Source organism: Stegodyphus dumicola, chromosome 10 (assembly GCF_044657685.1).
Source record: "Stegodyphus dumicola isolate Sdum_Otavi_A_Nest chromosome 10, ASM4465768v1".
Lineage (NCBI taxonomy): Eukaryota > Metazoa > Arthropoda > Arachnida > Araneae > Eresidae > Stegodyphus > Stegodyphus dumicola.
The window spans coordinates 125,364,267-125,376,558 of record NC_140777.1 but is presented as its reverse complement, the minus strand read 5'-3'; the positions used below and the strand labels follow the sequence as shown (position 1 = coordinate 125,376,558).

The 12,292-nt window shown below is 29.8% G+C and overlaps 1 long non-coding RNA gene across 1 annotated transcript; it reads left to right on the top strand.

Annotated features, from left to right (window-relative positions):
- The first annotated feature begins 3,875 nt into the window (after positions 1-3,875).
- Positions 3,876-7,982, top strand: LOC118187305 (uncharacterized). The gene is made up of 3 exons (XR_004757918.2): positions 3,876-4,475; positions 5,652-5,716; positions 6,780-7,982. It is a non-coding gene; the product is annotated as an uncharacterized LOC118187305 (long non-coding RNA).
- The last annotated feature ends 4,310 nt before the right edge of the window (positions 7,983-12,292 follow it).

The window sequence follows — 12,292 nt, the reverse complement described above, 5'->3', positions numbered from 1 at the left end:
AGCTGGCAGGAAACTAACATGTAGCATGCACACAATGCCAGAAACATACTCTGTCTTAAAATTCAGAAACTCTGTTTTAAAATTCAAAGCAGTTTAAATACAGGCTACTCATTTGCTTCTGGTGAGGAATTTGAAGAGGAAAAGTTATAGTAGAGGCTGAAATTATAAAATAACTTGCTAATAAACATAAAATTCTCTATATTTTTTCTAATCAAAATTTAAGTAATTGCAGCAAAGTCTTTAATGACCTTGCTGAGATTTTTTTAAATTTTAAACCTACAATGTGAGCCAACTTTTACAATCATGAAGTTTAATGCCTAAAACTGAATTACAATTTTTACAGTTTCAATTTTTTTAGACAAATTTTCATGTCATCTTCATTTAGTTCAATCTTATCTCCTTTCAGGCACCTGAAAGGAAAAATAGCTTAGCAAAATATTTCACATTTCATATTTTTCCTACTTCCCATTTGGAACTTTATCACCTTTTTAACTTTTTGTTTCCTATAAACTCAATTTCTCACCCCTGCTGTCTAGCATTGCATACAAATGCATGTGAAAATGTCCCCAATTTTCAATAACTACCTGCTAACCCAAATCCTATATGTTAATAACTTAGACACAGTAGACCTCAGCAACATACTGCTATTTCAAGACAGTAACTACTGTTCGAAGCTTACTTATCATTAAATCTTATGTGTTTGCTGGAGAGCTTTTTAACTGCGTAAATTCACTATGCTAGCTTTCACTTTACTTCAGATCATTATCACCTGCTAGCTTTAAAAAAAAAAAAAAAAAAAAAATAGTTAACACATTACTTTTACAAAATAATGAAACATACTTCATGAAAATGCATTTCAAAGTCATGTACATTAAAAAAATTACTCAGTTTGCACTTTGCATTGCAATGTACGTTGCTAGTATCTGTTCTGCAAGTATGCCAAAAACATTTTTAACACAGTCTCTTGGACTGTATCGTGTTATAATAATCAGTTTCATTTTTATACTAAAAATAAAATCCTACGAGATAATAAGCATAATTAAATTAAAGAGCTCTTGCTGAATAAAATCTAGGTTGTCTTCATTTGAGGTAAAACTCAACATACATAGCAACTGTTGTACTGAGAGATAACATCAACTGAATATTCAAAGAAAATAACTTAAATTTCACTTACCTTTATTTGTTTGAACCCGTCCATTTGTTTTTGCAGAAATTCCTCACTGGCCGGGGAAAAGTTTGTGTGATGAATCCATAGTTTCCTTGTCAGCCATTGATTTCATGTCTTGTCAACTAATAGTTTGACAAAAACCTGTTTGTAACTCGGTTTACCGATTGTCTTTTGGAATAAATATATAGTTAAAATGTAGAATATTTATGTAATAATAAGTATGTATGCAAGATATAATTTTTTATGAAAAACGTAACTGCTCTTTTTTCTTCCGTAAAATTCACCAAATGCACCAAAGTCGCTGCTATAATATAATATGTAAGTATCATCCGATGCATCTGCCGAGATTTCTTATTTGGCGTGAGCTTCAGGAAATTTCAAGATGGGTGTTTGAATTTATGCCATTTTAAATCTTTCAAATGTCATGTCTGCCGACCACGTGACTATGGCATTTTTCTTCGTCTTTAATAGTGGCTTAGCTGTATGAGCAAAATCTTTGATGGAAGTCCTATAATAAGAGCACAAGTCCGAAAATGAAACCAACTCTTTGAAAGGTAGCTGGTGCTCCACAAGAGACGAATGGCATTCTAAGACAAGCTGAAACTTCTGATTTGATAATAAATGTGGTTTTTGCCACATTCTCTGGTTTCATACATATCTGAAAGTATCTAGAGCAGTGATGGCGAACCATGGCGTATGTGCCACACTCGGCATGCAGAGCATCATCAGTCGGCATGTGAGTAAAATATGCAGATAAGTTTTAACACTTTATTGTTAAATAGATTTCAGTTTTCAGATCTAAGCATTTTGAGGTAACTTATGAATAATTTTAATTTAATATCTTAAAAGGAATGTACAAATATAATGTAAAATCATGCAGTTTGATAATATAGCAAAACATGAAAGCTTAGTAGGGAAACCAAGCTTATAACATGCACTCAGCCAAAATAAACCCAAAGCCGAAAAGGAGCATATGAAATCTTAAGTTTAGCAAAGAGGTATCTGGTTTAACGATTACTGCTGTTCTGGTCTTGAACAGTCTAATGGTCTTGAACCCTCATAAATGACTCCACCAAAAAGTCAAAATTAAACATTGATAGTGGAAGATCATTTCAAGAGACCTGAAGAGAATCATTTAAAATTATTGAATACAATAGGAAAGCATTATGCATTCTGAGCGTTGATAGTGATGTCTGTCATACATCTAGTGTCAGACACCAATCACAAGATTGTTGTTAATTTTAAAATTTCATATCTAAAAATATATCGGTTACAAACTTCCGACATTTTTACAGCTTATAAAACAAACGTTTCGCATTTAAAAAAATGATACAGGAAATTAATTGGATGTTTTTTTTACTTTTTTGAAAGATGTGCAATGAAGGAGAATGGGAAATATTGGTTCTTCTTGGGCATCAATTCGAAACATTGGTTTCAAAGTAATAATCTCATTAAACCACACTATTTTTATGACATTATTTATGCTATATAAGTTGTTATTGTTGCCAATTGTTAGTTCAGCGTTAGATTGGAGATATTTCTGAGTTAACTTTCTCTTAAGATGCGTTTTGCATTCCTTTGTGTTTAACATTCTTATTTGATTAAAGCATAACTACTGATTATACTTAGTGATATTCTAAACACTTGTACGAGTATTTCTGTGGAAAATTCCAGAACTTTGAAGTGTTTCCGTTGATAAAATTAATTTAATTAAGCTAACATCGGATTTGAGTGCAATGACAATCATTTACGAACTATTATCAATCTATTACAAACCCGTACGCACGCAATAATATTATAATTAATTAATGTATTAAATTGTTTTGAACGTGTTTTACAAAACAAAAACAGGTAAAGAAAAATTCTGCTTGCATTTTATGAGATTTTGCAATTTTTCTGGCCACATAAGGTTTTAAAAAAAGGTTTGTAATTTATGTTTATATTTACCAATTAAATAAATAGCACTACGTTTGATTTTTATATATATATGTGTGTGCTGAAATTCAGTAATAAAATTTTAAAGATTTGAAATCATTAAATGTTTATTTAGACAGTTTGTATTCTTTAAACTACAAATGCAAACTGAGAAACCTTTTGCATTTTTTTCAATAAATCCTTTTACTTAAAGTCCTAAAACATATACAGGTATGGACTAATTTTTTTTATTATTTTTACTGCTTATTTAAAATTATATACTTTATAGAAACAAGGATGGGTTTTGCAAAATACTGAAAGGAAAAAATTATTTGAAATGAAAATGTGACTGAGATCATATTTGTTTTAAAGATTTTAGATAAGAGTGTATTTTTTTTCTCAGAAACTAATTCATTAATTGCAAAATCATTCCTTGAAGTTATTAAGAACACTCTAATAAATACAATAAAAAAACTGGGGGGAGACATTGAAAGTTGTAGGAGAAGAAAAACATTTTAATTGTAAAATTTTTCTTCAAAAATTTAAATTAAAAAAAATACTAGCAAAAACTTTTTTCAGCTTAAAATTATTTTGTTTCACAAAACCATTTAATAATATTCATAAAAAGTAGATGAAAATGCTTAAATTTAAAAAAAAAAAAAAAATCATTCAAAAGGTACCGAGTCCCTTGTCGCGTTGAAGCCGATATGCACTTAACTTTAGTTTTAATTTGAACGATATTTCTGGAATACCTAGCATCAGATAACGCTGTCTGTATTTGTCTATTATTTGCGTATCTTGTACAGTTCTATCTAATTCCCCAGACATCTATCAGCGCGATTGTTTCGCTGACAGTCCAGCGAGCAGTAAGTAAAATTAAGTGAACCGCGCAGTATAGTACGGGAAATCTCCCCATTTGCCCTGCTCCCGAGAGGTAAGGAACATTCAAATAAGTTCTACCTCCAATTCGGCGAGGCAGTTAATGCTTGTCCCATGTGAACGGGACGCGTAATGGCAGACCGCACATTGAGTTGAACAGTGTTAAACGAATGTCGCCTACTGCGCATGCGCAGAAACGAATTTGGCGTAATTATTATGTTGGCCCGATTTGAAAAGAGGATAAATACGGTATGTGGTAGATGTACCGCCATCTGATTGTAAACAAATCCGGCGTTTAAGTCTTTGTAGAGTATATGTGCAATGTAAAGTAATTACTATGTAAAATTAGATTTTTTTCTTGTACTGCTCCAACAACTGGAAAGTTGAACGATACGATCAAGTTGAAATTCGATTGAAGAGTGCAAAAAATGGGTAAAGGAAATCAACGTAAATGCAGATGCTCCAGTGGATAGCGCGAGCTTCAAAACAAATGCTATTGCAAGATTGCTTTCAGGTATGTATATATTTTCCCATTTCAGTAAATTTGATATGTTACATGTGCAATATGTAATATATTGTATTTTAACACATATACAGTTCATTAACATTTCCTAAATTTCTATATAATGTAGCATTAAGAAAGATGTTTTAAGAAATAATTTGTTTCCTTACTGTTTTAATTTTTTCGAAAAGAAACATCATTTTCGAGAAACTTCAAGAAGAAAGTTATTAGTATGTACAGCATAATTTTATTACAGCTAAAACTGATGCAAAGTACTTGAGTCTTTTATCTCAAAATGTGCTGAAATGTTTTGGTTGAAGTTAATATGATATAAAATAATGTAATGAATTGTGGTATAACTGTAAAGAATTGGTAAAAATAAAATATAATTAGTTCAAATTTACTTAAATTACTTATCAAATATCTATTGAATAGAAAAACCTGTTGAAATATTAAATGTAACAAGTTCTATTTTTAAAAGGCAGATGATTGTACAGCATGTGGGAAGTGATGATGATTTTTAATAATCCTAAAGTAATAGTAAAGTCAACAATAAAGTATATTTTGATGTATGTAATTTTCATCAATGATTACATAACACTGCACTTTAATATAAAGTATGCTTGGATTGTTTTTATGTGTGCTATATATTATTGCAAATTAGTTCTTCATAAAATTGTATATTTCTGCAGTGAAAAAGTATGTTGTAGGAAAAGTATGTTGTAGGATCATGCAAGTTGTAGGAAAACATGTACGTGTACTGCACATGTACCAGGAAGACAAGATAACAATCTGTCAATCATCATTTGCTGACTGTATCTGTCAAGCTGACTACACAGACTATAGTAGCCAAATATAAGTTGTAGAAAGTGTGTTTCAGAGTTGAATATATGAATTAAAGTTAGTAGGATAATTATTCTTAACTAAATAGTAAAATTTAAATAAAATAAAGATAAAACCCCTTATTTCATTTTTTATAAATTCTCTTATTATTATGATGTGATTTCACAACCATTGACCTTCTCCTATTGTTAAATAATTCATTCAGCACTGGACAACATATTATTTTATTGGTATAAAAAATAATATATTTTGTGTGTATGACCAAGTTATGATCTAACATTTTTCAATACTTGAATCATCCTTTTAAAGATTTTTATAAAATGATTTTTTTTTTTTTAATTTCAGGCGTTGGCACAGTGAATGGCAGTTGAAAAATGTTGACCCTTGTTTCTGGAAGTGAAATGTTAGATGTAAGTAATGATGTCTGAGACCCTTATCACACGGCATTTGTTTCACATGAACAACTTGTTTCGGATAATTGTTCTGCCTGGTTTACTATTGAAAGAAAGACATGCGACTTTTTCCTTCCTTTCTAAAAAAATTGCAAATTGTTTGTTTTCAATCAATCAGCTATCAGCTTGTTTGTAATGGAGAACCAGTTTCCCATGTTAACCCCAAAGTGATCTATGATAATTGGTTGTTGTGACAAACATTTGTTCTTCCGAAACAAACCGACGTGTGATAGCATCCTTACTGTTAATAATACTGTGAAGCACTTAATTGTATGCTTTGCTAATGAATATATACTAGGCAATTGTGGTTATTATGAAAGAGGTGAAATTTCAAATACAATTGTTTCAGTTACAATTATTACAGATATTATTTAATTTTGTAATAATGGTAATTAAAAATATGAATTAAGAAAATGCAAAAGTTAGTGTATAAACATACTAAGTAGTTCAGAGTAAGACTTGTACTTAATTTATAGTAGGCACTCATTCACACATATGATGACTCGTACACTGATATAAATTTAGTATGCTTTTATACTGTTTACATGTCTTCTATATTCAGATTTCAATCCTCATCTGCCAACAAATTCAGTTAATCAGGCATTGTTGACCTTATTAATTTCTTGCAGATGTTTGAACTTTGGAAACATTTTTTATATTTAGTATAGTTTTTGTTTGCTTTTTAGGTTTTCACATAATATTAACTAGAAACATTACCTCTTCATTTTAAAGCTCAAAGAGATAAAAAATAAAAAAATAAAAAAAAAAATTAGTTAATATTATACCTAAAATGTTCTTTTATTACACAACTATTATTAAGCCATCTAAATGGGTGCAATATTTTTATAATACTTTTATTTAATTTTCCAGTATATGTTATTGAAGCCATTCAAATCCCACTTGGGCATTTTCAAGCATATTATTTGTTGAATATTATGTCTGACTGTAAACACACAAAGTATGTATAATTATTATGTAATTTTAACATATCTTTTCTTCAAATATTTCTTTAAAATTACAGGAGACAGGCATACATTTGAGCTTTGATTAACAGACTTAGTGTAGTCGCCATGACGGATAAGAAAACAGATGAATAATAGACCACCCATAATCACCAACATATAATGCAAGGATTTGAGAATAACGATTGTTTATTAGCATAATAGTGCACTGAATATTAGATATAAAAATTATAGAACTGAAAGATTTGTCTTGTATCATCTTTGCTTATTATTATATTTATTGAAAATAAACAGTCTGCTTCTGCAACAGAATAAATATCGAGTGTCTTGAAATGTTTTGTATACCTGGAGCTTTACAGTTCAGTACATTATACAAAGAGCAGTATATAGAATGATTATCAGGTCTGCACAGAAATTTTTAATGGAAAATTCTTGTGTATAGATTTAGTTGATATTTCATATCTTGTGTACAGATTTAGTTGATATTTTGCAAGACACGGCAATATTTCAGACTTTTATTCTAATTACTGTGACAAAACAATTGTAGTATATTACATTATGTAGCTTATATTAATAATTTTCATACGTGTATATGTAATATTTTGGCAGGCACAGGAATGACCAAAGCTTGACAATATAACTACATCATAGGCCGGGCATTGTTATGGCTGGATAGAAGGTTGCAAAAGAAAGATTTAGCTTTTTAGATCCCACATCTTTATTCAATTCTCCCAGCAGATCATTTTGCCTTTAGATGAAATTCTCAAAATTATATATTCAATATTGATTTAAACTAAGTAAGATTAAATGTAGACTTTACGTCATATCTGCTTTAACAAACGAAAGAACAAGATGGGAGGAGCAGCTGCAAAGTCTTGTAGCAGCGGTAGAAGAAAGCAGTCTGACGAAAAATGGCACGTATTCAGTATGTGTACTAGCAGTTATATAACATGCCAGAATGTTCTCGAAAGTACTGGTCTAGGGTAAGATCCTGAAACTGCAGTAAGTTAATTATAGGTTATGTGCTCGCGCAGAGCAAAACCACTGTATTTTCTATATTTTACATGTATGTAATACATATTCTATGTGTCTTGGTGAATACATTCTACCTCGTAATAGAAACTGACGATCAAAAGATTGATGAATATTTAATAATTTTGATGAGATTATCTAGGAAAGTAAAATAGTTTAAAACGTATTAAATGTGGTTTTCCAGAATGTTTCCTAGCATAGTTTTTAATCTCAGACTAAATGATACACATTATCTGGAAGTTCATATTCTTGTGTCATAAAGTATGCTTTATTGTAATTAGTCTTAGATTGTAAAGTTAAATTTATGAAAATATGATGAGTTAAAAATGTATTGCAGATATTAAACTAGATTTTAATTATATGCAATTTTGAAATTTTAGAGATATTGCTTCATGTAATTATTTTTAATGTTTTTATTAAATTCTTAATTTATGCTATTATGCATGCATTAGAAAGTGAAATGAAATAATACTTAGGGATATCATTTGGCTGAATTCTGTTGTTTCTCAGTTAAACTATTCTGCATTCAAAAAATTACTCAAGGATTCTCACGAATACCAGCTCAAACAGTTCCGAAGTATTTCTGCAAAATATACGTAATTACTTAAGAATTGTATATTTTTGATAATATTTTTTTAGCCTTTACAAGTTACTGCCATTATTTTGTAAATCAGAAATCTTCGAGGGGATTATTGTGTCTCGCATAGTTACCCTGGTGCCACACTATAACACTGAAATTGATAGATGTATAATTGAATGTTTAATCAAAAATGTCTAATTCCTCTTTTATGATATTTCAAGAATTGATACTACTGAAACAAGAAATATTGGTACATTAACATTTTCTTAATATTCATTGTGTATTTGTTATGACACATGTATTAATGTCATTATAAGTTAGCATTTGGTAATGTTTGTTTCAACAATTTAGGGCTTGATGAAGTGCTACAGAGATTATCGCTTAAAGAATGCGTGCAGGCTAACCACCAACACAAAATATTAAAAGAGCAATGAAAATGAAGATTTAACTATAAGGAAAAATCTGACTAATATTATTACTCATAACACTTAAAATTGTTTCATATTATTGTAAATTTATGTGAGTTTTCCTGTATTCTGTTTATTTTGCAGCTTATGTTATTGTAAATTCATGTATGTTTTCATTCTTGCTCTGCATTTCATACAATAATCGTTTGTTGTGCATATTAATTATATGTGTATATTAATTACATCATTGAATTACTGTATTTGAATTTTAATAAACCTTTTTACCATTCAGTAGTACTTTTCCATAAAACCCTGAACATTCTAAACATCCCATATCACTAATCCTCGATTCTAAATAATGCTTGAGTTTACTTAATTCATGTATTAATAATGAATTTGAAAAATAATACAATAGTAACATATTTTGAGGTAAAACAAATACTGCTCAATTGGACATTTTAAAATGTTTTTTTCTTTTAATAGAGGAACATTTTTTAAGGATTTAATAATTAGTATTTGAATATTGTATTAATATATGATTAATAAGTATATGAATATATTGTGTGTAATGAATAAATAAGGCAGTGAATAAATTTTGAACAATAATTTCATATGAGGAAATATGATCTGCCTGGGTTAAAAAATTAATCTTTAAATGCTATTTATGAGATTATATGGCTGAAATCTGTAGCCCAAAAGCAGTTGAAGCAACCCCCGCCCCCCAAAAAAAGAAGACATTTTAAATAGTTTCTTCCAAAACTTGAAATATTTAAACATTACACGACCCTAAATTTCTAGTGAATTTAAAATACTCATTTCATTCAGTTCAGCTACTGGCCATTATATGAAATTTTCCTATGTTATTAAAATGTTCCTCATGATTTTGCAAGGTGAAGACCACAAATGTTCTGCCCTCATAACTAATGATGATATAATAAGCATGAAGTAGACTTCAGCGTAAGGAATATGGAACTATATATTTTGCTCTTTGTTTATTAATTAGCTCACTTTTAAAAAATTCATATCATATAGTAAGGGATTGGGATTATTCAATTATGGCAAAGCACACGATGGTCATCTGCCTAAAGGGAAGGGTGCCTTCGTGGAGGACATTCTAAGGGAAACTGGCTCGTATACATGTTACACATGGGGAAAACCACGAAAACGCCCATGCAGCCAGCCCGTTCGCGGGATTCGAACCTCGGATCGAACTACCAGTGTTCAGCGTGTTTACCGCTCGGCCGCTGGTGGGCTTATCATATAGTAAGTAATATTCATAATTTTTCTCATTTTCTTAATATTTCATTGAAGTATTTAAATGTTAATTTAATTAGCAATACCTAATAATGTCAAATGCATATATTGTTATACAGAATGGGATTCTGACCATAACACTCGGGCAAAGTGATATACATGTTAATTTTTCAACGAGTTTCTGCGTTATGCTTTTTACTCTCTACACAGTGTTTAATTTTTAATTATTATTTTTTATTATTTGTAGGACCTGACTTTCTTATATTATTCAACAGGAGATCTATGTTCACATCTTATATTCTGAATTTACAGTTTTCTTTTGTAGATGACAGACACCATATATTCAAAAGAAATTAACATGCTGCTGGATATATGCATGTGTTTTTCATATTTACAGCTGTTGCATGTGATGTTATGTAATCAGGTAAAAAATGAAAGAATTAAGTTTATTGACACCAAAACAAATGCATACTTCGATATAAAGGCTGCATAAAAGTGAAAATGGCTAAATTAAAATAGTGAATTGAGGTTGCAGAGTTCTCATTTATTTTTATTAACCAGCTATTTTATGATAATTAGCTTTTCTTTCTTCCTTTCCATTTTCCTGCCAGAATGCTAATTTTGAGTGCATTCGAATGAGGTAGAAAGCAGTAGTATTGAAAGGAAGAGGTTTTAGGTGGTAGAATCTATTTGAATATCATACTACAATATTAGGTCTGAGATAATTTGTGCAGTTTCTTTCTGTGTAGCCTTCAGACTAAAATTTACTTAGTTGAATTCATTTCATTACTTTTGATTTACGCCATAAATGCTGGCTGATTCTGTATGAACAAGCTGTGCACTCTGTTAATTTGTCCGAGTCTATAAAAGGGTTTTTTTACACCTATTCCAAACCTATGTTGTAATTTCCAAAACATAACGAGAAGTCGCTTAAGTTTTCCAGAGTTCTCACACAGTATATATTACCAAAGTGGGTGAAACTCGTATAAGGTGTAAGAAAGACCGAAAGGAGATTTATTAAATCAAGAAAAGTAATCGGTGGAAAGGGCATGTAATCTTAATAATGAAAAATCGAATTTTACACCAAATATTCAAACTTTTGTAAATGTTTTATATTTAATTAGCGAGAGTTAAAAATAAAAATTACCTTTATATTCATAACATAGGTTACATTCTGTTAATTTCCCATAAATAAACATAAAGAATATATTGACAAAATCATTGTACTAAGCTATTTTGGTAAAATAAAATCTACTATTTTCATTGTACTTCAAATTTAGGTTGTTTTCATGAATACTCCATCGCTTGAGTTCCAACTAGTTAGACATTGACTACCAAAAGTTAATCATTTGTATCTTCTATAGTAAAATATGGGCATACCCAATATCATCCCATTCGGATAACTCCTCCTTTGTGCGTCGCTTTTTATGTTACAGAGTGTATTTTAAATTACTGAAATTTGTGTATAGTTTAATGGCTCACTTTTTTATTGATAAAGAATACCATTAATTATTTTTTAGATTTTTCATATAATAAAGGCCGAAATATCCTGTTATTAAGGAAGTTTGTCATTAGGAATATCTATAGATGTTCCTTTAGTCTTGTTAAATTGTGCACAGTGGTGTCTTGAGGTTGTGAATGGTTTGCTGGAGTGTCACAAAATATATAAGTTTTTTGGTCGAATGATATTTAGTGCATGTTGTTTTAGAATTTGACAAATGATGTGTTAGTGCTATAATACCTTGCTGCAGTTTTTCATTTGATAGAGGTTTCAACCACCATTGAATACATATTAGATAATACTAAACATAATATTTGTGTAAACAGGTTGTTTGCAATTGAAAGCTGTTACGGTACAGATTTAAGAATTTAATTGTGATTATCTACAGGTGTATGAATTCGAATGAAATACAGAGAAACGTGCTGTTTAAAAATTAAAAGATGATTCACTTTTCTGTAGAAATACATATGCTTAAGTCATTTTTTTTTTTTTTTTGAGAAAATTCACAATGGATATGGCTATGTAATCTTGCAGACTTATGACAGTAGAAAAATTTGGAATTATAAAAATTATATCATTGAGTTCAAGGGGAAAAAAGTTGTTTGCTTAAGCAGTTATTCAGTTTTCAAATTTTTTGTGTTCTGATGTAAACAACTTAAGCAAATTGTTTTCCTGAGAATTTCATGTGATGTTAATGAAGTATGGAGTTTTTCCAAGTTGTTGAAATGGCTGACATGTTTAAGGCATGGAATTTACAAAGTAATTCTTAAATAGCAGTTTTTACCACTCCTCCAGAAG